This window comes from Podarcis vaucheri, assembly GCF_965113315.1.
Source record: "Podarcis vaucheri genome assembly, chromosome: 4".
In the NCBI taxonomy this organism is placed as follows: Eukaryota; Metazoa; Chordata; class Lepidosauria; order Squamata; family Lacertidae; genus Podarcis; species Podarcis vaucheri.
In genome coordinates, this window is record NC_138762.1 from 64,784,743 (window position 1) to 64,811,580 (window position 26,838).

Sequence of the window (26,838 nt, forward strand, 5' to 3'; positions counted from 1 at the left end):
TGAGGCAAAACAACCAATGGAAGAAGAATTGGCGAGTGAGGAGCTGACCGACTGGCCACCTGAATGGCAAGTAGGGTGTGTGAAGAGCAGCAAAAAAGTTGAAAGAATACAAGGGCTGAAAGTACTGAGGGGGAAGCTGCATGGTGAAGAGATATTAGCAGCTGGTCACTCTCTATACAAAGCAGAAAGCAGCCCCAGAGGGCACTCATTCACTCCAGTTTGAGTGGTGCTGACCAGGAATTGCCCCACTTACCCAACAGTGAAGCTGTTCACCAGCAACGCTCTGTGCAATGCGGACATTATACCTGGCCTAACAACCCATTGGTGGCCTGGCTGAAGGCAGTGAGGCTTGAGTGCCTCAGGAAACTGTAGCAAGGCCTAACTTTGTGTGCCTTCCTTCACAGTTGGCACCAGTGTTGCTGGTACAACACATTAGCTCTTTACTACTACTTAAAGGTAAAGGAACCCATGACAGTTAAGTCCAGTCGCAAATGACTCTGGGGTTGCGGCACTCATCTTGCTTTACAGGCCGAGAGAGCAGGCGTTTGTCCACAGATAGTTTTTCTGGGTCATGTGGCCAGCATGACTAAGCCGCTTCTGGGGAAACCAGAGCAGCGCACGGAAACACCGTTTACTTTCCCGCCGGAGCGGTACCTATTAATCTACTTGCACTTTTTGGCGTGCTTTCGAACTACTAGGTGGGCAGGAGCTGGGACTGAGCAACGGGAGCTCACCCCATCACGGGGATTCAAACCGCTGACCTTTTGATTGGCAAGCCCAAGGCTCAGTGGTTTAGACCACAGCGCCACTCATGTCCCTTTTACTACTACTTATACGGCTATAAATATGATCAGCTTCTGAAAAGGGTGATCAGCAAGGAGTAGGATCCTATAAGCTGAGCACTCTGCTTACAATTTACATTGGTAAGTTCCAATTAGGAAATTCAAGAGTTTCTGCTAAAAAAAAAAAAGCGAATGAGGGTGCTCATACCATCTCACCTCCTTTCTCCTCCCAACACCAATAGAAAGACTCAGAGCTCCTGTCAGCAGCAAGGCAAAGTCATGATGCAGCCAGCATTGCTTGGAAAGAAGGCATCCAGAGGACATACCAATCCAGCCTCAGCAAAAGATCATCGGACCACCAGCCAAGTCCAGCCAGACACACCCTACAGAGGCTTTCAATGGTCCTAGAGGTGGCTATCAAGTGCCATGATCAAATGGGGGTTCCAAGTCAGGCAACAGAAACTTTGTCTCCCTTCAGCAAGCCACCAAAGCAGAGCGAATAGCATGCTGCCTCATCTAGGGACTCCTCAACTGAACTAAAGGAGAGTTTTGGGAAACTAGCATCATGAATAGGCATTCAAATGATATGGAAAAGGGGAAGTTTGGGGAAAGATTTCACTCTACACCAAAGTGCCCCCTTTCATTAAAAAATATCCCTGCACAAGATCATTTCACAGAACACTAAGAGTGATGGCAAACTGTTGATTCACCACCAAAAACATCTGACTGAAGGAATGTCTACAGATTTGTACAGGGGCTTTCTAGTCCAGGAGTACTGGGGGGGGGGGGGAGTTGTCCTCAAACCTCAAACAAAGGTGGCTCAGAATATAAATGCCTTTGGATCCTCTTTGCCCAGCAAATTCACGCCTGTAAAAACTTATCATCTCCTCTTCCTTACCTTCTATTACTATACTTTCAAACAGATAATATTATGAACACTAAGGCATAATCATATCTTAAATGAAGGTTTAAAGGAAAAGGTATCAGAGGTTTCTTAAAGGGTATAGTGACTCCTTGTTTTCCAAAATTAGTTAAATAAGCATGAAAAATGGAATGTTACTTTAATCAAGGAGTATGAAAGAAATTTTGACTTGATGTTATGATTATGAACACAGGAGGAACTTAATTGCTAGGTTAATTTTCTTGTTACCTCAGATGTGTTTTAATGAAACACTGTGTGAACTCATTGGATTTGTTGATTCTTTTAATATGTCTATTTACTTGCCTGTTCCTTGCATCTTCAATCATGTCTCGGTGCATAAGCAGGTACTCTTTCTAAGCATATCTATGTTCACAGAATTAAAATGAGGGGGAAAGAGAGTACTCACACTTATGCTGATCATAACAAAAGCCTTATGTCATGTATAAAGCGATGCTACCTACTCAGATGTTTTAAATGGCACTATCAAATAAACCAGAGGTGAAGAATTTCCAGCTGATGGGCATAATCTCTAGTTATAGTGACTTACCCTAGGCCATGCCCTTCCTCAAGCCACACCTCTCTCTGGACCTGCTGCACATCCTCATCTGCTTTGGCTTGGCAGAAATGTGTCATTGCACTGTCATAATGCCTCTTGCTTAGACAGTTGGGTGGGTGGAGAGATTGTGGGTGTAGATAGCTTTGTGATGGGTCATTAGCTACTTCATTAACTTTGCTTTTAAGGTGTCACAACATTCTTTGTTGTTTTTGCTTCAGAAGACTAACAGGGCAACACCTGTGGAAATTCATTAACTCTGAAAGGAACATGCAAGGAAGGTAACTGATTTGTAAATATCTGTTGATGGCTGATGTATGCATGTCTATTGTGTGCTATGTGGGGGGGGTTAATAATATGTACATTTCTTCATCAGCAACTGACAAAACAGAACATTGACTTCTGCAAAATAAACTAACTGTGATGTTGGGAAAGATTGAGGGCACAAGAATGGACGACAGAGGAAGAGATGGTTGGACAGTGTTCTCGAAGCTACCAACATGAGTTTGACCAAACTGGGGGAGGCAGTGGAAGACAGGAGTGCCTGGCGTTCTCTGGTCCATGGGGTCACGAAGAGTCGGACACGACTAAACGACTAAACAACAAGAAGTGGCGTGGAAAATACCAGTTGGAAGTGCCAATCAATATCAGAACAGACTGAGGTACATATGTTCATACATCCCTTACAGTAGGCTATGTTCAAACCATGCCAAAATCACAATTTTTCACACATACCTCTTACTATTAAGGCAACCAAGTTCAAGGATATAATGCAGTCAGGCAAATGACTCAAGGAAGGCATGGAGCAGGCCTATTAATGGCTATGGCCTATGGAGAAGTGGTGTGGTCTGAAGAAACAGCAGTTCCAGGGGAGAATCCTGAGGTTCAGGTTTACGGGGTTTGTGCACACTCATTTCCTCAATTATCTCCTCACCTCCAATTTTTCACTTTTTCTAGCCGACATCTCAGCATTCTGTACTTTTGGGAATTTCATTGCCAGTCTATTTGGGAGTTCTAGAGGATTACAAAAACAAGCAAGCCTATATATACTTTTGTGTATGTGCGCAATTCTCTGGAGCTTATTTTTAGGTGGCCCTGTTACACCTGCAAAGTAAGAGGCATCTGGGCAACCAAGTTCATTCTTAGGTAGGACATATACACCAGTTACAACTTCACCATTATATATGCATCTTTAAGATTAATGGCATTTTTCAATAATCATACTATTAGTAGTAAAATACAACACATTCCACCCTTTTAAATTCCAGGTGTGAGGGGAGGCATCCTGAACTGCACTGAGTCATGATAATATGTATAGGTTAATAATAATAATAATAATAATAATAATAATAATAATAATAATAATAAATTTTATTTATATCCCGCCCTCCCCAGCCGAAGCCGATCCTGGAAACAACACTAAAATAGTGCAACATTATAAAAACATCATAAGAATTAATTAAAATCAAAATTGATGGCAACCATAAACTAAAGTATTGTAAAGATTGCCAAAGGAGGGAGTCAGGCTGTGCCCTAACCATAGGCCTGGTGGAACAGCTCTGTCTTGCAGGCCCTGCGGAAAGATGTCAAGTCCTGCAGGGCCCTTGTCTCTTGTGACAGAGCGTTCCACCAGGTTGGGGCCGCAGCCGAAAAAGCCCTGGCTCTAGTTGAGGCCAGCCTAACCTCTCTGTGGCCTGGGACCTTCAAGATGTTTTTATTTGAGGACCGTAAGTTCCTCTGTGGGGCATACCAGGAGAGGCGGTCCCGTAGATACGAGGGTCCTAGGCCATGTAGGGCTTTGAAGGTTAAAACCAGCACCTTAAACCTGATCCTGTACTCCACCGGGAGCCAGTGCAGCTGGTATAGCACCGGAGAACATGTGAACTACAAGAACTAATTGAGCAACAGTGCTGAATTGAATTTGCTGTACCACTAACTATTCTACGTGAAGTAGTATTCTTTCTATTCTGCAAAAAATAGCATGCCAATCTTTCCTATACTATCCATTCAATCCAAGTCATATTCAATTGTGTCTGTGTTCAGGAAGAAAGTAAGATGTCTTTCAGGAATACAGATGTATCTCCTCAGTGAAGATCCCTGATAAGCTTTCAAGGAATCCCAGAGTTATAGGGATGGAAAGGATAGTAGTTTTTAATCATTATGTACTCTCTGCCTTGAGCGCCTCATATATTTTTTCTTTGTAAGAAGCAGCCATGGGTCAAGATAAAAATCCTCTCTATTCCTAAAATGATATTAGTTAAGAAGGGGAGGGGAGAGGTAAGAGTACAAATTATGCCCATAAGTCTTCTCCTTAGCAATTTTGGAGGCAATCTGGATGAAGACTATAGAACAGGAGCAAAAAGGTTATAACTGCCTCTCTCCAACTGAAATTGTAACTCAGTGACAGTGTGTGTGTTTCCTATTGAGAAGCCCCAATTTTAATCCCTAGCATTTTGAGTTGAAAAGGATCAGCTAGGTGGTGATAGGAAAGATCCTAAGGATATTGCCTTAGATCCTGGAAAGCCACTGTCAGTTAGGTAGACGATACCAAGCTAGACTGGCAAATTCTCTAGCCTGGCAGTTTCTTATGTTCTTCCAAAGCAGTCCAAACATTTAGATTTGCCCCTTTAAAAGCCCTTAAAAGCCATTCCTTTGTTTTTTAACATACAGATAGCTTGAGTCCCTCCCTCCCCTCTTTTGCACTTTGTTGAATGCTTTATATTATTATGGAACCACTCGACTGCCAACCTTTGTGTACCTGCTCTGACGTGTGTTTGGCAAGGATGCAGAGTTGTTTGATGGTGTTTGGAAATTTTTTTTTTTCCTTTTCACATAAAAGAAAGGATAAGCAAAAGCAAAGATTCATCAGCTTATGTATACAGGCTTCTCTGTTGTGAAGGCTCTAGCAGTGGGATATGGGAATTGAGAAATCCAATCTAACAGGCTGAACAAGGGAGAGTGGTCTGAATGGGGGGGGGGGAATCCATGGACATTCAGAATGTTCAGGCTTGCACAGGCTTATAACAACATACAATACTCTGGGGAAAATTTGAGCTTTCAAATTATAATTTCCATGGCAGCACCAACAATGGGTGCTCATTTCAAACAATACAGCTTCTAAAGCAACCTTGTTGTGCTCATTCCCTTTTGTTCCAAAAAGAGGCTTAGATGTCTGTAACTATTGGTACACACACACACATATGTAACGCTGGTCTGAGGAAAGTGGAGTAAGATTTCTTGGTTATGGAACCAAAGAAATGTAGAATGAATCTTCTATCAGCAGGCAGTGGCACAGTGTCAGACACAATGACAACTGTGAGTCGACAAATGGCGGTAATCCACACACATAGCAGGGGATCTCCCTTACCAGTAATGTCAGTGGAAAGTTTTCCATAATATACCAGCTCTGGTTTCAGTGAGTGCCTGGCAGGGTGGGAGTTCTTGAAAGATGTGTTTAGCAGGGTGACATTGTGAGGATCATCTACCGATATCAGCCAGTCTGGTGGTTGGTGGGGGGAAGTAGGTGTGGCTGGAGGGGTGGGTCAGAGAGGGGTTTCCAAATGCTTGCCATCTCTTAACTACTATGATATCCCTCCCCTCAGACGTATCACTGGAGATTAATCCATCATGCTTGATAGTCTGGTGGCGCTGTTATTAATAAGGGAGGGGCTGTCATAGTCCATAGGACTCCTTCACCAGGAAACCTCCATTTAGGAGCTTGATTTGAGGGCTTGCATGGGGCCTTCTAGCATACGGTCATGAATGCCTGAATAGTTGAGTCAGTAGAGCATGAGATGCTTACTCTCTCATGGTTGTGGGTTTGAGTTACACGTTGGGCAAAAGTTCCCTGAATTGCAGGAGGCTGAACTAGATGACGCTTGTGGACCTTCCAGCTCTTTGATTCTATCTTGATTAGGGATACTGTTGAGTTGAAGCCCACCCCTACTGCCTAACACCATCTCTGTCTGAGGTTGTTTCCTGTGTGATCTTAGAGGGAAACTACAGTGTTTTTCAAGAAAATGCCTTAGGGGTGGCCAAGGATTTCCTATTCAGCTGACTCACATCTGAGCCAGAAGAAGAAGAAGAAGAGGAGGAGGAGGAGGAGGAGGAGGAGAAGGGGGAGGGGTTTGGACTTGATAGTGTGCCTTTCACTCCCCTTAAGGAGTCTCAAAGCGGCTAACAATCGCCCTTCCCTTCCTCCCCCACAACAAACACTCTGTGAGGTGAGTGGGGCTGAGAGACTTCAGAGAAGTGTGACTAGCTCAAGGTCACCCAGCAGGTGCATGTGGAAAAGTGGGGAAGTGAACCCAGTTCACCAGATTACAAGTCCACCGCTCTTAACCACTACACCACGCTGGCACTTTCAGTCCCCAGAAAACAAGAGGCAAAGGAATTGAGACTCCTTAAAACATGGTCCCTGAATAAGCACAAACCATTCACTATTTCATAAATTGTTGTGATTTATGATATATTTTCAACGAAGAAAGCAAGTTCCTGGAAACATGTCTCTTACAAACCACATGGTTAATGGTAGAACCAAGTTTTAAATTGTTCTGAACTGAAACAGTGGCATAATTTTCATGAACACTCATCACAGATCTAAATAGATGTGCCCTCTCACTTTTCAATGCTAGGTTTCATCTATTTTTGAAAGAACATGGAACTCTTCACAAGAGGATGGGAGCCAGGTGGAAGAAATGAGCATCCTGGTTGCTATGACAACCATGTTTCCACCTCCTCACTCAGATCCTGTTGCATGTATTTGTATACCTACCATGTGGTTATACATTCAGATGTACATCCAAATGTATTTCCTCCTGGAAACAATTAATGCATTGTACCGACATACACATTTGTATGCAAAACCATCCATATTCTGTAACTAGTCCCACATTACATGCCAAGCAAAATCCCAGCCATGCAGCTTGCTTTTTTTGGAGCAGTAATTAAAGCATAAAAGCACGGTTATGCAGCTTTAAACTATAAAGCTGGATTTACTGAAACAGGGTACAGAAAAACTAACCAATTTAAACAATCATATTTAGAAGAAAGGGTTGATCAACTCTCTACCTTTTGGGGGATGAGTTGTAAACAAGAAGTTTCTAGAATTCTCTGGTAACAGTTCCCCTCTGTTACCTTGACCTGTATTTTCTTAATTTTATTCAATTGGTTATTTCATCTCATTATTTTATGCAATTGACACCCAATAAAGGCCGCTCTACCTTGGAGGGAGAAAAATGATTTTCTTTCATGAAACTGCTTTTTTGTTTCCTTCTCTTGATCTTGGCTAAGACCTGAGGTTCAAGTTTCTGCTGGCAGACTGAAACTGGCTGATGAACAGAGCAGTTGCAGACAATGAAATGACTAGTGCTGTGTTGTAAGACAGAGAACATCAGTCTGGCTTTCTGAACAATAGCATCATACTTTCTCGCCATTGCATTCAGACCAAGGCAAATACGAAGACTCTGATTGGCCTTGATGATATTGTCATGTTGGCAAACCTGATCGGTGGTGTGGTTTCCCCTTTGCCTAATGGTACAGCAGATGCTTAGCATACAAAACTATCTCAAGTAAAGACAAGCATTTTCAAGTAAGGCTGGGATTACAGAGTCTCTACTAGTGAATGTAGACAGCACTGAGCTAGAGGGACCCAGCAGTATGACTGTGTAAGGCAACAATTTATGTTCCTATGTACTGTGAAATAAACATATTCAGGATGTGATTCCCGTAATCCTATGGTGAAAAATGACATCAAAGAAGCGCTAGGATGGTAGAGCACACAATCATTAAAAAAAGAGAAGGCAGTAGTAGATGGCAATTGATTGATTAAAGGTAAGCTCCCCACGGGGGGGGGGGACCCAAAACCTCACCTTCACTCCCTGAAACAGCTATTTAGCAATAAAAAAGCAAAAATTTGGCACAGCATTATTTCAGAACCACGGCTCCAAAAACATTAGTCATTTTAATATAAATTACAAAACTGCAATTTTTTGTTCCTTTAGAGATGTCGGTTCTCATGTACTTAGCATGCATGTGAATTTTTACAGTACTTAAAAGCACAGGGTTGTTTTTTTATACAGCATGATTATGGCACATACATTAGCTAGAGCCCTGTTTTACCGAAGTAAATATAAGCCCTGAGTCACAATCACCATATGTTAAAGGACTGTAATGTGAAGTATTTATGAAAGAGAGAATGAAAGCTTACTGGTGGTGATTTAACAGAACAAAACACTACAGCATACACCCTTAAACAAAACAGGCTAGCAAAGAATGAATAAATAGGGAATGAGAAAAAAAATGAACCACAGCAATATAAAAAAGGTTCCCTTGTTTCCTGGGTAACACAAGTCAAAGATGACAATGATCACACAGCTGAGGTAGGCCTTTTAAATGAAAAGCAAGCAAAATGCCACATTGGCAGACCCAAAATACCACATCCTACTTCGAAAATCACCCTGTTAAATTTCTAAACATAATAATAAAAATAAAAAGAGTGACTGCTGTCAGGTAGTTGGAATGCAACATATCTAGCTAAAAGCAATAAATAATAGCTTAATCAAAAGTTTGGAAACTTATCTCAATTGAGGGAAAGTGGCATTGCTTCATCAACTTCAGTAGAGCTAGACTTTGTCTACACATGATGAAATCTGGTCTTTCCTACTAGCATGAACTCCATGAATACTGCACCTAAAGGCGAAGACTGGCAAAAAGGCTATTAAAGTGCAGTGAGCAACATGGGGAAGTTCAGCAAGCAGCTTCTGCAGCTGGCCAGAGAGAGAGAACTGCCTGCAAGCCTGGTGCATAGCAAACCAGCAGAAGTACCTGGTAGTGGTGAGACTGACCAGCTGAAGCAGAAGGACAAGAGTAACTAACATATAAAGGGTTAGGAGCTATGCTTTTACAAGTCAGTCCCGTATATGCTTCTGTATTATGCACAACTGCCATTTAAAGAAACAGTAACCAATTTAAGTATTTACCTTTGAGCATTGAGGCTGAATTCCTACAAGACAGAAGTACTGTTTCTGGGGGACAGGGGGCAGGCAGGTGTGGGGGACCCTCTGGGCCTGAATGAAGTAACAATGCCCCTGAAGGACCAGGTGCGCAGGACCAGAAGTTATGGACATGCAGGTTAATTCTGTGTTCAGGGTGGTGGCAGCTAGACGGTTGACCTGGAGCAGCTGCCGGGAACATATAACACCGGTTCTGAAATACCTACATTGGCTACTAGTACATTTCCAAGCAGAATTCAAAGTGTTGGTGCTGGCATTTGAAGTCCTAAATAGCCTCAGCCCAGTATACCTTAAGGACCATCCTCCCCGTCATTCAACCCCGGCACTAAGATCTAGCTCCATGGCTCTTCTGGCAGTTCCCTCACTGTGAGAAGTGTTTCAGGGAATCAGGCAGAGGGCCTTCTCAGTGGTGGTGCCCACCCTGTGGAATGCTCTCCCATCAGATGTCAGAGATAAGTAACTATACAACCTTTAGAAGACATCTGAAGGCAGCCCTGTACAGGGAAGCTTTTTAAATAAATTTAAAAGGGATACAATAATGGGAGACACGAGGAAGTCAGGAAAATAAGTCAATTTAAAGTGGAGAGATTAAGAAAGAGAGAAATTTTGTTTTTCTTCTATATGTGTTTTTTTTCTTTTTGTGTTTAATGTTTGTATTTTTGTATTTTGTATTTTTGTGTTTTTGTATTTGTTTTGCATTTGCCTTTTGTGTTTTCTAAACTTTTCTACTGTCAAAACCTAATAAAATATTATATTAAAAAAACAAAACAGGGAAGTTTTTAAATGTTATTTTCTTTATTTATAAAGTGTGCCTGGCTGGTTTTACATCACGTCTAAAGTACCACAGCTACTGGATTATAGATTAAAGTTTTGTTTAAACAGCATAATATAACTGTGTGGTGACAGTATTTAGAAGATTTTGAAAAAATAAGGACAATGGTACAAGTGGGAGTAAAACAGGAACTTGGTGAATCTGCAGTGATCAATAGAAGCTGGTTGTCCACATTTAAATTGGAGTGACAGTCCACACAGGGGCTGAAAATGCTAGTGTAGGAAAGTTGAATATGTTACTTATTTGTTACTACAGTCAAGGAGTTGATTCTTGTAGAGACAAGCATATTACAAAGCTGAAGTCAGGTCCTTAGTAAAGAGTTGTTACAGCCATAAATGCCAACTCCCTGGGACCCTGGGTGCCCAAGTACCCACAAAATTCCACATGAGGGGCTGGGCACCCACAAATTTCAGTGCCAGTGTCATGCACACTGCATGGTACCCATGGTCATGGGGCCAAATTGGCACTCTTGGTGACAGCCATAGAATCAACTCAGACATCTCAGAATACAGCTGGGTAGAATTGCCCAAGTTGTTGATTTGTTTGCTACGTTCGTGGCCGTGCAAGCATATGTATATTGATTGCACACCAATTCCTGCTAGACCCCAGCTCATGTTTTGCTACAAAAATACCATGTGTGACTTATGTTACTGAAGGTTAGATGTTAGACAAGAGGACTGCAGTTGATTTAAGCCAATACATTTATCAAAGCTAGGTGGGTTTGGCTTGAGTTCTTCTTCATGACTGTTAGTGATTATTCCATTATCTCTGCTTAAAAAGTGAAAAGCACAAGCCGTGTCTTGATATTAATTCTTTGTGAAGAGAGGAAAAATGGTCCTGACTCTGAAGCTTTGCAAAAAGATTTTGGAAAGGAAATTCCTGCAAAGCTTGTCCAAAATATCGTTGTGTTACTTGCAGTACAATCTTGGTTGGCTGCCAAACATGACATCAATTCCATCCTCAACAAAGACAGACATTGTCAGGACTACTGGTAACGATGCTCAGATTTTCTCACTTCTTTCTTCTCATACCAGCAAGAAATCGTATAATTTCAGTTAATTAGCCAGCTCTTTCATGAGAACAGAAACTGTAAACAGAAGTTAACAGAGAAGTTCCAAATCATAACACAAAAAGTAAATGCAGTATAAAAAAATGAAAACAAAACCCCAAAGTATCGTTAGCTAACAATCCTTTACAAATAATTTACCAATTTCAAATGGACTCTCTTTGTCATATGCTTAAATTTGTTGGCTAATATATTCACAAAGCTGAAACTTCTAAAGTGAATTTTCATAGTACAAAGTACAGACAGCGAGTTTCCTTCCAATAATGCAATTGGATAAAGTCCCATAAATCTGAAAGTATTAAAATAGTTTCACTGTCTTTTAGAAACTCCCATTAAAATGGAAGGGTGAACTCTTTCATAAATAGTTTGAACTGTGGTTTTACATTCATATGCAATCTTTATGTGAGGAAAACATTTTAATACAGTAGTGTCTCATTAAAACTACAAGTTGTGCTTTAATGTAGACCAGTTATAAGACTTTGATATTACTCGTGTAAGCATAAATATGTGCAAATGCATATGCCGGTTCCCAGACCAGTTCTATTTGTTACATACCAACATCTGAATTTATTTCACAGATTCAGAAACTGCATGATTCTACTGCATTTCCTGTCCAGAAAGAAGCAGGTATAAACAGTGTGTGTATAGGCCCTAACGGTATAGGCCCATGAGGGTACCATAGGCAAATATGAAGATGTCCCCACAGGCCATTGTTCAATGTTTGCTATTCATCTTAACTGGGATTGACCACTCAAGATGCTGAAAATGAAACAAACAAAAACAAAAACCCCTGTCCTGAGTCCTTAATTAAAGTAGCAAGGCTAAGCTCACACCTTTGGAATCCCCTTGAAATTAAAGTGGCTGTCTGATTTGCTTAGGTCACAGTGCAGGAGGAATAATGCCTAGGACACTGGAAACAAATGTGCTGAAAATCAGGTGCAAGATGAAATGTTTTATTTCAATAGTGCTAAGTGACAGTTCTATCTTATGGATTCTGAACACAGAGTTCTGAGGTACCTGTCAGTTTATTATACAGATATTGTTTGTTTGTCTGCATTTTCTGCTTATTTCTCTCTCTCTCACCCACCACACACACACACACACACACACACACACACACACACAAGCCCTCTAGAGGCTTGGCAGGAAACATGTGTAACCATTCTCCAACTCTTGCTTATGACAGTCAGCAGAACATTAGAAGTTACATGTAACAAATACAGTAAACTGGAGACATACAAGACACTCTGGACAATGAGGGGTCTGTGCCCTGCTGTATATCATTTACAAATTTTGATATACTAATCCAATTACACATTTACAATGCAATCTTATACCCAGAAGTAAGTCACAGTCTAATAGGGTTCACTCCCAGGAAAGTATGCATAACACTGCAGCTCTAGTTTTACAGGCAACTTCCTTATATGAAAACAGTCCCAATTCATGTGTTTTGCCTATGTACAGGGCAAGTAAGTTGAAAGGGGCTTGAAGCCTCATTCCTAAATCATGCTGATGCTCCTGCCTCCACCATTCACATCAATGAGTCGAGGGTGATATTGGCAGTAGGTACTATCTTTAAGCATGGAGACCCTCTCCATGTTTTAAAACTCTAGTGGCCCAGAGTTCTAAATTGTGATGCGAACCTCTACACATTCAGAAGGTTTCCTGCTGCTGCTATTATCCACAACATGGTGACAGGAACTGGGAGGTCAGGAGGAGCAGGGAAAATCTGGGGACATCTCTGAGCCCCTTTTCATCATGCTTCCTCTCTACACTTGAGTAACATGAGGAGAGGTTTTGTGCCATTCAGATTCTGGAGTGACACTTCAACAAAATTGTCAGAGATACACGCATCAGGTGACAGTATACAGTGGTACCTCAGGTTACAGATGCTTCAGGTTACAGACTCCACTAACCCAGAAATATTACCTCAGGTTAAGAACTTTGCTTCAGGATGAGAACAGAAATCGTGCAGCAGTGGTGCAGCCGTAGCAGGAGGCCCCATTAGCTAAAGTGTTATCTCAGGTTAAGAACAGTTTCAGGTTAAGAACGGACCTCTGGAATGAATTACTGTCAGAGCTGCCCGAGGTCCCAGCTCACAAAGGACCAACGCTGGTTCGTTGTTATATACAAAAGTCTTTATTGAAGTTCAGTTTTGCTTTCACAGCCGCAGCGCGCAGCTCTATGTCTTAAACTCTAGACCGCTGAAGCTCCGTCTGAGTCTCCTCCCCCCAGACACCAGTTTAAGACTCTAGCCTTGCTCCACCTCTTCCTCTGCTCTTTCCTCCTCTGGGTCCGCCTGTCAGCTGGGGTCTCGCCCTTCCTAGACTCTTCTGACGCTGAGTCCCCTGAGTCTTCCCCCTGCCTCCGGCGGGCTTTAGGACCTGGTTCCCGATCCGGGCTTTCTGCTGTCCCGCGCGCCTGTACATTTGAACTTGGCGTGCGCGCCCAGCCGGTAACCTTCCTCCTGACCGTTACACTGCTCCTGTCACTGCTTCCCCCTTCGGGGAGGCTAGCTGTACTTGACCTCCCCTCCGTTCCCCCACTCTCCGCTGGAGGTGTGGTCAGTCTCGACTCATCTTCTCTCCCTGCTGGAGGAGACGCTGGCCCTGACACCTGGGACTCCTCCCCCCCACTACGCTCTGGTGGGGAAGCTGGCCCTGATCTCCAGCTGCTGCTTTGGGAGTCCCCGCTGGCCCCCCTTGCCCTGACCATCGGCGCCTCCTTCTGGGAATCTTCTGATTCGCTGGAGACGCTCATGGAATCTCTCGGGTCACTGCCATACTCCCCTACGCTGCCCTCAGATCCTTCCCCTTCGCTCTCCATCTCCTCTCCCCCCTGTGCCTCTGTTCCTGAGCCCCTGACAATTACGTATGTAACAAGAGGTACCACTGTAGTTTCTTGTCCATTTGTGACAGGCAAACTTCAGACTATTTGCCCCCACAAGAACTTGCCTGGAAAGTGAGATTTTCATGTGAGCAGGGACTCTTTTTGGTGTGCCCAGAACCACTGGCGGAGGAAGAGGAGTGCGGGGGGGGGGAGCGCACTGCCCCCAGCAGCGCGATCCCCAGGATGCCATCACGGCTGCCCCCCGCCTGCACTGGGCACCCCGCCCCCACAGATGGCACGCCCCATGCCCCGGATGTGTGCCAGCCCCGCCCCGTCTGCTCTCTGCCCCTGGTGCTGGAGCATGAAGCTCCGCCACTGCCCACCACAAGAGTGTTGTGAGACAAAGTTTCTTGAGAGCAGAAGCAGAGCAGAAGAAGGAAGGCAAAGGCCTACAAGGCCTATACAATCATTCAAGTCTGCTGCCTGTAACTGTTAACAGCAAACTGCAAAGTCACTATGACTCATGATTTATCTTGGGTGATGACTCATTCTCCCCTATAAAAGTAGCCAGCCTCTCTATGGGCCTCACTAAGACTGTGCCTCTGTGAAGATTCAGATAGCTGCTATGAGCGCTCTGTGTATGCTCTTTAACTATGCTGTTTATGAACAACTTTATTTTCTCAAGTAAAAATTTTATTCTGTTTACGAAGAAGACTCTGTGTTGATTAATTTACTGCTGCGTGATTAGGAGATGGGTGAAACAGATGCAGGTCAAAGCAATGACCTTTACAGTGCTGGTGCTCCATAAGTGTCTCTGGTTTCTCAGAGCAAAAAAGACAATTAAACACACACACACACACACTTTAAAATACAAAAATTGGCAATGCTCGTGTGCTAGAAACCTATTTTTCTCTAGGTGACTAGAACTTCAGAGTTTATTATATATATATATATTTCTTGGACTATTTTATAAACTTCTATATATCTCTATTTCCAAAGTAGCCCAGGGAAAATCTTGCAACTGGCATACAGAACTTAAAAGACCCATAGTACCTACCACCACCATCTAGTATTTCATAGTTCTTTTTCTTTTTTGCAATAATAGCAGCGATTAATTTTAGCAATCCAACCAATTAATTATAATTGGGTAATTATATGCTACCCATCTAAATTCTTTGCAATTTAAGCTGAAAAAGGAACTCGGTGCTGGAGTAATCTCCAAAGTTTATAGAAAAATGATAGGTGCCAAATGTAATGATAAATGGCTTTCAGAGACTGAGAGCCCTCTTTTATAGATCTGACCCTGAATTCCTCCTAAAGCAAATTTTGATGTGAATTTTGATGCTTCTGCTCAGGTGGTGGGGAGGAACTGCAAAGGTATCTGCATGCCAACTAGATCCACATTGCTCATAGATCCTCTGGATAAAATGGTTATTTCCCACTTTTTACAAATAAGGTCATCTTCTGATCTCAACAGTGCATAAGATTGAGAGACATATGACAAATGTATGTATTCTCCACTGACCAGAAAGAAATTCTGAGGTGTAACGAGACAGAAAAATGAAGAAGTTAAGTGTCCCTCACTAAAAACTATACCTCTATATGGAGTGTTTATGAACAAGTAAGGACGCTGCAGTCCATCAACAAAACAGATAGCCAAGATCTTCAGTCTGAATAACTCTTATTTCAATGTATTTTATTTTATAGGAATACACTGATGCAAGCTATTTCTAGAGTCTTTTTACTCCATATATTTGTGCAACCTATTTCCAACATGAAGAAACCAAATATACAGAAGTAGAAATTCAGCCATATTCTTCAGTAGCTCAAGCAGAGCTTCCTACTTGCTGGTTTCTCGAATATATATACAAGCTATCCAAGGTCATGGCAAACAGTAACTAATTCAGTCATACTCTTTGATTTATCTTGTCAAGTGCTTTGCCAACAGTTACAAGTTCCCCTTTTATCCCCAGGTATGCAGCACAAATCAACAGCTCTACACAATTTCGCCATTCCCAACCAGTAGGTAGTAAGGGCATATATTCAATTTATTCAAGCAGCGCTACAATGCGGCATAATAACTATTCCAGGAAGACATGCTTGAAAAGATTGCTTGCAGACAGGAATCTCTCAAAAAATGTTGTGAACCAAGAAATGAGATAACTGAAAATGGTCAGGGCATGATCTTAAGTTACATTTTGATTCAAACCTTGAAATCGATTAAGAATAAATATACATACTAGCCTTCCCCAACCTAGTGTCCTCGAGCTGTTATAGGATCCCAACTCTCATCAGCCCCAACCAGCTTGGCCTATAGTCAGGAATGATGAGAATTGTAGTCCAAAGACGTGGAGGGCAGCAGGCTAGGAAAGGCTGTTGTATGGCATTATAAAACAAAGGAAATCCCGTGTTGCAAAGCAGAAAACTCTGAACAACCACAAGCAGCACGTGGCTAATAATATGCTAACAAGGTGTTATGTATTGAAGTTCTCACCCTGGGCCAGCAGGGGGATACTGTAGATAGTTATGCAAATAAGGAATTGAAAGTGACGTTCAGTGATTGGATAGTTTTAGAAAATTGTTACAGTTACGTTGTACTGGAGCTCTATATAAGCAGGCTGACTGAGCTCCTCAGTTCAGTTCTGTTCTGGCCTGTGAATAAACAAGAGCTGTTTGAAGAATCGCTGTGTCATCAGATATGTTCACCCACAACTTAACACAAAGTATTTACACACAATTCATAAACAGAAAATATGTAAGAGTCACAAATAATGGGTGCCAAATAAATGTTTCATGGACAAAAATAGAAGGCGTAGTCAGTCAGTATCAAAGACCACTGAGAGGGAGGCAAAATGCCTTTCAACAGGATAACGAACTGTTTCAATAACTACACTATCAAGTGATTGCTGATCCATTGCTACTTGATGTACCCCTAGGGACAATTTATTTGCTGATGAAGATTCATTATTGAAACAGATTGTTATCCAGAAAAATTGTTCTACGTTCGGAGCACCTATCACCACATATCTACAGCATTTTGAATGTTCAAAGGCATTTTGCCTCCATCTCAGTGGTCTTTGATACTGACTGACTATGCCTTCTATTTTTGTTCATGGAACGTTTCTTTGAACTCCTATTATTTGTGACTCTTACATATTTTCTGTTTATGAATTGTGTGTAAATACTTTGTTAGCACATTATTAGCCACGTGTTGCTTGTGGTTGTTCAGTGTTGTATGACATTGGCAGATGGGGAAGACAGAACTGCCACCTCTAGTCTTTATAAGCTGCATGATGTATCAAAATTCCACAAGAAAAAGTTTTGCCCAGCATGAGCATGGTTTGATAATGTTTCATTGAACTGCTGCCTGTTGCACAGCTGCTAAAACCAGATGAGGCTTGACAGGATCAAAGTAGGCCTAGGAACAAATAACATATTTCCTCTCCTTCCGCTTGTCGTCTCACACTATTTCTTTGCACAACCAAGAGGGTGGGACTTTACTCTTTTGGATATTGCTTGTAATTCACATTGTAGACACAGTTATGCTCATTATGGAAAACCAGCTGTGCCAGGTTTCCATTAGATATGTGAGAACAACCCAGACTAGCATAGTCTGAAGCACCTGTGCATGTCCACTTCACTCATTTGAAGTATTGGAACAGAAACATGACACAGATACCCATAGGAAAGAGCCATGTGAAGATGACAGATCTTCAGCTGGATGTTTGTAGATCACTGCTAGATGAGCAAAACCTTTTCCAGCTTTGAGATGTGGGAAGGACATAGTGTGAACACCATAAAATGACACCAAAAAAGTTTCCTAGTAGCTGGCTATCCTGATTTTAATCAAAATGTTACTTTAAAAGTGTTAAAAGATAAAGCTTCAAGATTAATGGCTTCAAGAGACTGGTTCAGTATATGGAAATAAATCCAGTGAGAAATTGCAGGGTTGTCCACATCTGAGAATTATTTTGCTGGCAATCTACCCTCCCCCCTTTCAAATGAGACCAGTGTAGTCCACAACGACACATATTTGAATTTGTATATGAGGAGCAACTTTGGTCTTTCCCATTCATGCCAACAGACATTCCCTTTGGTGCCTCTCCTAATGTCTAATTTGTTGATTCTATTACTTCGATTAGCGTAGGGCATGCATGAAGACAGCTGCGCACACACACTTTGTTTTTGTTTTAAATTCCCCTCCCGCAAATTGTTTTTTTTTTAATCTTGTGTTTTTTATCTTGTATTTTTATGTTGTGAACTGCCCTGAGACCTATGGATGAAGGGCGATATAGAAATTTAATAAATGATGATGATGATAAATCTCTCCCCCCCACTCTTCCATCCCATCCACTCTTTTCTACCCTCCACAGTCCACATTTAAAAGCTTTTGAAACATCTGCCCAGCTGTATTACTTAATTTGTGAGTTTGGGAAATGAAACTGGAAAGCAAGCTCACTGTAAGATTCCCCAATTGATTTATAGAGGGAATGTGTTACACTAATTGAAAGACTCCAGATGATTATAACACATTAGTGAGTGATCTGTTAGACATCTATTTGGAGACTTGTACATGTCCACACAATAGATATCTGCATTTCTATAGATTCCCCAAGGAATATTATATAGTCATGGTTCAAAAATGGAAGAAATGGCTAAATGCTACCCTACTCTAAGTTTTATTTTTGAAAGGATTATATTTTATTTTTTAAAAGGCTATTGGAATTATATGATTGTTAGCTGTCAACATCAACTAAATTCAGAAGTAGGACTATACTGCAGCTTGCTTAAGGGGCCCGAAACTGTAGGGTGTGATACAGCATGTTATTCAGAATTCCTTTGGCTCAAAACACAGCAGTTGTACTCAAACAACTGAATTTGTTAATAAAGTTTAAAGGATATGGAATTGCAGTCAGTTAAAATAAAATAATAACATTTGTTCCGACTTTTGAACTTGCTTTCACTGTTAGGATGGGTTGATGAGAGACTGACTGTTCTTGAGGGGATTATAGTACCTCAAAAGGAGCAGATACATAGCTTGGGGGTGCTCCTGGTTCCTTTGTTGCCGCTTGAAGCCCAGCTGGCCTCAGTAGCACAGAGTGCCTTCTGTCAACTTCAGCTAGTAGTCCTGGTATGCCCAGGCCAGTATTTCTCTTAACCTGACCTTTATAGGCTCCTGGGCACCTGGAACAGAGCTTCACTCATCACTAGGCTACTGGGCTAATGTGAGAGAACCTAGGGTCCTCTGTTCATGTCATTTAGAGGTCCAAAGGAGGAGTTTATGGAAGCATTATTAGATCTGACCTACGTTTAACCTACCAAGAACTGCATCACAACATCTGGAGAATAGCAGCGGTATTGCAGTGTTTGCCGGCAGCTGGGGTGTGCACCAGGCAGGGCATGTAGGGTGAACTGAACCTGTCGCACCAGCCCAGCCCACAAAATCCAAGTAGCAGGCAGGGTGGGAAAGGTATCCCTGCATGGGGGCACCTGGCTATCGCTCCCTCAAAATTGTGCACCAGGGGCTACAGCCCCCCTCCGCAATCCCACATGCCACACTCCTGGAGAGCAGCATTAAGATAATTAAGTTCTGATCCACACATTCATTCAAGTGGTATGAATTGGGAGATTTTGTACAGATATTTACAAAGATTAAGCATTCCTAACATGGTCCACAAAGCACCAATGTAGTGTGAACCATGAAAGTCTTGCTGCAGCCATATATGACCTAGCCAATGAGCAAAGCATGTGTGCCAGAATAATCTCCTGGAATTCTTTTTTGAATGGTTTTCTGCAGTTTAGAGCTGCACATCTACTTTGTTCAACTGATACAAAAAAATAAAATGGTAAAGGAGGCTAAATTAATTCATAATTAATTCACAAATGATCAGGTACTTAATATACTAGAAAATGTTTCCCAGGAAAGTGTAATACTTGTTGGAATATGTGGGGAGAGGGAGAGCAGACTTTTCCCCCATGATCTTATACATTAGTATTTTTAACCATTATGCAGTTTAATTCTCAGGTTCGTTAATCATTTTTGCAGTTGTTGTGTTAAAGTGTTCCTGTTAACACAGAGAAAGTGAAAATGAAGTAATTAAGAGACTAATAGTCACAGCCTTTTTGAGAGGAAAAAATAATGAACCTGTTAATATGTTGCCTAAATGGAATGGCTTGCTAATTGGTTGAGCTGTTCCAGCTGCAATGCATGTTCAGATTTCCTTGCAAACTTTTTTTTTTTAATTTAGACAGACATTTATAAATTTGACAGTGCTAAATCAGGAGTGATTTAAGCAAACCTGGTCCTTAAAGTAATTCAGTCTGGCTCCTGATCCTTCCAAATTCTTATCATGAATGGTAAAATGTTGGCTGACAAATGCAATGGGGCAAACAATATTTTCAAGGTATAACATATAGCTCAAAATCTAGCATTGTATTTTTTTTGGATTTTGCCTATGCTCCAAAACTGTGAAACATTACTGCTCATTGACAGTACATTTATTGTAGGCTCTTGAGGATGATTCCTCCATTGCTTTTATGTTGATGCCAGATTGCAACCTGGAATAATTCTGAGAAATCCAAGAGTTCAGGCAGCTTCTTGAGAAAATTAATTGAGGGACATTTGAATAATTATGGAATATGCATTCAGATATCCTTTTCACTGAAAGCAAAGGAGCATCTGGACATTCTCAGTATATGGATGGGCAGTTACTTTTTTTCTTCCTATAAGAAAAGATATACGGAATACTAAAAGTCAAGTGCCCAAGAAAAAAGGTCAAAAACTTGATGAAAATAAATAAATATCTTTTGTGCAACCCTAGTTATAAGGATCTGTTATGCATTTTCTCATTACAAAAATTACAGCTGAGATTCCTGCCCTGAATAACAAAAATTCTTAGAATACGAATATTGTGCTTGCCTCCATGACAGCACTAATGCTGTTTCATAATGATTTAACTAGAGCAGCCAGGTATTCCATATATATATTCCATGAATTCTTCTCCTGATTTATATTTAGCAACTACTTATGCTTCTTAGGATTTTGTTTCTGTGTCATTCTGCTATGAAGACATTCACATAAAAAAACTCTGTCCAGCAAGCAGGAAGTTTACCTGCTTGCTGGACAGACATCCCTCCCCATGTTCTAACATGTACACTCTAGTAATGTTGTCATTGACTGCTCCTGTGTTTACATCCCACATACCCCTTCTCAGGCAATACAACATACACAAAACATAAACAACTTTATTCAACCACCCAGAGTCCCAGCTTGACATGTAGATTCTGGAAACTCTCTCTTGGTAGGGGTTTCGTCAGGATGTCAGCAGTCATCTCTTGGGTGCTGCAGTAGGATAGTTCCACAAGTCCATCCTGGATCATCTGGTGTATGTAGTGGTATTTAACCCCAATGTGTTTTGTTCTGGCCAGGAACTTCTCACTCTGCGTCAGCTTCAGGCAACTTTGATTGTCCTCTAGCAAGCTGACAGGCCCCTTTCTCACCAACTCAAAGTCCTTTATGAGTTGATCAAGCCAGGCGATCTCTCTGCAGGCTTCTGTTGCTGCAACGTATTCTGATTCTGTGGAAGATAATGCTACACAGCTCTGTTTATAACTGCCCCATGTGACAGGTCCATTCCCAAACATAAAAACATGACCACTTGTTGATTTATAGTCAGCATTATCCCCAGCCCAATCCGCATCAGTATACCCAACCAACTTAGGGTCTCTGACAGCTGGTAACCTTAATTTACAATTCATGGTACCCTTCAAATATCGCACCACCCTCTTTACACCTGCCCAATCATGCTCAGTGGGAGAATTCACTTTTCTGCTAAGAATCCCCACAGCATTAGCTAAGTCAGGTCTGCATGTGGTAACTAAATACAAAAGTTTACCGATTGCCGACCTGTAGTCATTGTTGTCTGGCAACTGCTTCGAATCCTGCTGATTCTTCAGGAAGTCAGTAGCCATCGGTGTAGCAACTGGATGTGCGTCTTGCATCTGCATGTGCTCAATTAGCTCGTGGATCTTCTGTCTTTGGCTGTGAAGAAATTATCCGTCCTCTTCTCTTTCCACCTGGATCCCGAGGTAGTACTGGGCATCTCCTAGCTCCTTGACCTCCACCTCTTTGCTAAGGTGTTTTACTATCTGTGTATAGTCTTTCTCACTTGCTGTGGCAATAATCAGGTCATCAACAAAAGCTAAGATATATGAGAATTGTCCATTATTTGACTTACTGTACAAGCACTTGTCAGCATCGCCTTGCTTGTACCCAAGTTGCGTCAGCATTTTATGCAACTTCTGGTTCCAGGCTCTAGCAGCCTGTTTAAGTCCATAAAGTCCTTTCTGGAGTTTGCACACTAAATGTGCCTCATGTGGTTTCACAAAACCCTTGGGCTGTTTCATGTAAATTTCTTCTTAAATCTGCCCATGTAGAAAAGCGGTAGCAATGTCTATGTGTTTCACTCTCATTTTCTTGGAGGCTGCAATGCTCAAAAGCATTCTTACGCTGCTGTACCTCACCGTTGGTGCAAAAACTTCATCATAGTCTTCACCAAAATGCTGTGAAAATCCCTGTGCTACAAGTCTAGCTTTGTAGCGCTGCACTTCTCCTTCTGACCCCTTCTTAACCTTGAAAACCCATTTACTGCCAATGGCCTTCTTACCGGGAGGCAGCTCAGTGAGTGTCCAGGTCTTGTTCTGATGCAGTGCATCCATCTCCTCCTGCGCGGCCTTCCTCCAGAGACTGGCTTCTGCAGCTGGCATCTCCTGTATCTCTTCCCAAGTCGAAGGTTCCTGTGGAAACGCCGACCCTGCAAAGTAGGACAACCATAATGGTGGGACACCTTTGTTGGTTCTGGATGAGATCCCGACCTCTGGTTGTGCGACCGCATCAGCTTCCTCATCCTCCTCCAACGCAGGCATGTCCCCATCTGAGTCCTCATCTTCATCTCTGGTGCCGCCAGGGTTCTGGTCTTCTGCGTCTTCTGGTGCGTCGCCTGTAGAGGACGCTGTAACACTCGAAGGCAGATTATTACTTTGTGGGGTCTCAAAAGGGAAATATACAAACTCTTGAGTCCTTTCTGACTCATCGGAAGAGTCCACAACAGTGTTCTTAGTGTCTACTTTTCCATATTCATCAAAATAAACCGCATGGTATGCATTTGTCTTACCAGTTTGTAAGTCCATAATTCTGTATCCTTTGCCTCCAGAAGCATATCCCACAAGGATACCTGCTTTTGCCCTGGAGTCAAGCTTGTGTCTGTGTTCCTTGGGCACGTGGAAGTAACACGGACTTCCAAACACACGTATGTGCGACAGATTGGGAGCTTTCCCATGCCAAAGTTCAAATGGTGTGTGTTCTGCCCCTTTGGTTGGCAGTCTATTCTGCAAATAGACCGACGTGTACACTCCTTCGGCCCACAGCTTCTGTGGCAAACATGCATCCTTTAGCATGCACCTTGTCATGTCCATAATGGACCTAAACTTTCTCTCAGCTATGGCATTCTGTGGTGGTGTGTAAGGAATTGTGGTTACGTGTGCAATTCCTTCCTTGGCCAGGAGAGCCTGCATTTCATTTGAGCAGTACTCACCTCCATTGTCGCTCATTAACACAGCTGGAGCTCTTTGGAATTTATTCTTGACCATGGCAATGTACTCCTGGAGCTTGTCCACTGTCTCACTCTTCTCTTTGAGGAAATATACAACACAAAATCTTGAAAAGTCATCCAGAAATGTTAAAATATATCTATTCTTTCCTAGTGAGGGAACATTCATGGGTCCACATATGTCAGTGTGCACTATGTCAAGCACTTTGTTGCTTCTTTGTTCTGCACAACGTGGAAATGAAGGTTTTACAGCCTTCTCAGTAATACAGCTTATGCACTTTGCTGGAGCTTTGTTGCTCTGCTTTACCTGCAAACCTCTTACAAGATCTCTTTTCTGTAGATCCAGAATGACGCTGGTATCCCTATGTCCAAGCCTTCTGTGCCATAGGTCCAGATTTGCTTCATCGTTCTGGCTGGAATGTGCCACTTTTGCAGACTGGTTCTCTGAAAGATCAAGCTCATATACAGCATTTATTAGCTTTGCTTGAGCAAACACTTTGCCATTTCTAGTCACTTTACATTCTCCATTTCCAAATGTGATCTGGAAACCTTTCTTGTCCAAAGTGGACACGCTGATTAAATTGCAGCTCAGCTCTGGAACGTACAAAACTCTAGAGATTGTGTTCTCAATGCATTCATTGTTTATATTGCATTTCAGACTCATGGAACCTGCACCTTTTGCTTTAACAATGTTGCCATCTGCAATCTCAATTTCAGATCCTTCTTCATCATTTATTTCATTAAAATAGTCCTTTTTATGACAAAAGTGGGAGGACGCACCTGAATCCAAAATCCATTTATTATGTTTATTTACACGATTCTGGACAGTTAAATTCCTTTCTCACTGGAGATTCAGCTCTATCTCTGCATTCTTCTTTTAAATAACCAATCAAGTCTTTAAAAGTCAGACCTTGTCTATGATCCATCAAACTTACAAATGCGCTAAAGCGTGGTCCAAGTGATGATAACAAAAAAGCTATCTTTGTATCCTCATCAAAAGCTTTGGGAGTCAGATCAATTCTTTGAATAATCTCAGTAAACTTGTTGATGTGCTCTGTGAATTCCTCTTTTGAATTCATCCTCAATCTGGTTAATTTACACACCAAGTTTCTGAAGCAGTTTATGCTAGATTCTCCATACACACGCTCAATATCTCTTAAGATTTGAGATGCATCATCTGTACTATTTGCGTGGGCAGGCGGAGTCCCCAGATCCCGCACGCCCCCCCCGTCATGTGAAATAACGACTCATGACAACGTGCTATGGGATTAAATTGGCCACAACTTTATTAACTTTCAAATGTGGGTAGACCTTGGCTCAGGCATTGGGCGTTCTCCCTCCCCAGTCCCCAGCCAGGGACCTAGGGAGCATCAGGGTTATCCAATGTGTGTGGGGGGGATGGGCCGGCTCTGGAGAGCAATGACGACCTTTCGGCGTACGGTCAAAGCCTCCCTTCAGAAACCCCTTTAACGGGGAACCCTGGTATCGCCGCCGCAAAGAGGAAGATGGACTAACGGATTCTGCCCAAGGCCTGATACCGCCAAAGTTGTGACGTTTTGCTACGGGAAAGGCAAAACCTGCCAATGCAGGGAAATTTCTTTCCGGCCCTTTAACAGCGACCTTAACGTAGCAGCACCCGCATACCTGTGAAGAAAAGTTAACCTGCAAAACCTGTGAAGAAAAGTTAACCTGCAAATAAGACATTAACTGAGGGTGGGTAGGGTGGGAGAAGCTCTGGAGCCAAGTGAGGATTCCCAGGTAAGATCCTCCCCCTATTGTGTGGGCAGGTAATCCCTCCCCTACCTGGCGTGGTCTCCTTGGCAACGCTTCCCCCAGGTGGGATTGGACAACTGACTGAGGTAGGTGAGGACCTCCAGGTATCCCACCTGAGGGAAGGCAAACCAAGCCTATGCTGTTGGAGCTGCTCCAGATCTAGGGGCTGCGCGCGTCCATGCAAAGGGCGCCCCCCATTTTAAGCATGGAGTGGTCATTATTAATGATAGCTGCTCATCACGAAGTCCACTCAAAATTATGTGTCTAGCTTCGCTGTTCATGCGTTTCCAAGCACTTATCTTGGCTAAATCTCCCTCAGACGATCCCGTAGGTTGAGGGTCTAAAGCTTCCAAAATGTGCTTATAATCTAAACATGCTATCAAGCGCTGCTTCCAGTGTATGAAATTGTGTTCATTCAGCACAGGCATTCCTAGCTTTGCATCACTATCAAAAGCTCTAGCCATCTTAAAATCCAGAATTTGAAAATTCTTCAAAATTTCAAAATTTCTCAAAATTTTAAAATCAAAATCTCAAAAATCTCAAAATACAAAACAATTCTTCACTGCCTTTGGTCACTGTGAACTCTGAGGGAAGGGGGGGGTTGCTTAATCCCCACTGCACAATGGAACAAAGGACCATGTGCTTACCAGGAAGTTAACTCAGAAAAATACTACTCAACTTAAAATCACAATCCAATGCAATCCTTCAAAAATACGCAGAAATATGCAATACTGGGGCCACTAACCCTTTGTGGGAATGTTCTGGGGTGCAGGAGAGGATATATTGACTAATTATATCCTTATCCAACTTGTGCTAACAAGTTCCCAAAGTATCAGCAGAGTTTATGACATTCCCCTTTTAGTTTGCAACGGTAACGTCTGCACAGGTTCGCTAGAACCTCTATAATAATTACTCTGGTAATTTCCCCTTTTGTTCCCTCTTAAAATACAAGACACGACACAGTCTTTATAAAAGTATAAAAGAGTTTACTCAAGTTCTGTTCACAATATGATCCCAGAAGGCAGACAGCTTAAAAAAGGTTACATACATTCAGAATCTATCTTGTAGCAAGATAGTCCTTATCTCCTCTCTTGGCTGGGAGCCAAGAGAGCATCCTTAGATGTTTCCTCATGGAAGGAAGATGGCAGAGAGAGCGAGATGGCTGCCTGCCCTGTGCTTTTATCATTTACCTGCACAGGTGAGGCCACACCCACCTCTGGTCACATGCGGAGGAAGTCTGTCCCCAGGAAGTTTACCTGCTTGCTGGACAGACATCCCTCCTCATGTTCTAACATGTACACCCTAGGAATGTTGTCATTGACTGCTCCTGTGTTTACATCCCACATACCCCTTCTCAGGCAATACAATATACACAAAACATAATTCCCCCAAACCCACTCACTTAAACACTATTATAGTTCTCCCTAGATGGCAAAGTGCTTTTTGGGACATAAATACTT

The 26,838-nt window shown here is 42.2% G+C and overlaps 1 protein-coding gene across 5 annotated transcripts in view; it reads right to left on the reverse strand.

Moving 5' to 3' along the window:
* IL1RAPL1 (interleukin 1 receptor accessory protein like 1) overlaps nucleotides 1-26,838 on the reverse strand; it is a 653,479-nt gene that overhangs the window by 568,180 nt on the left and 58,461 nt on the right. The window contains exon 1 of one of the 5 annotated variants that reach the window (XM_082219954.1): nucleotides 2,252-2,319. The exons of 3 other annotated variants lie outside the window; for them this stretch is intronic. The gene's annotated coding sequence lies outside the window, so the exon portion shown is untranslated. Of the gene's footprint in view, nucleotides 1-2,251; nucleotides 2,320-26,838 lie in introns of those variants that run through there. One more of the 5 variants, XM_082219955.1, reaches the window with a different exon arrangement.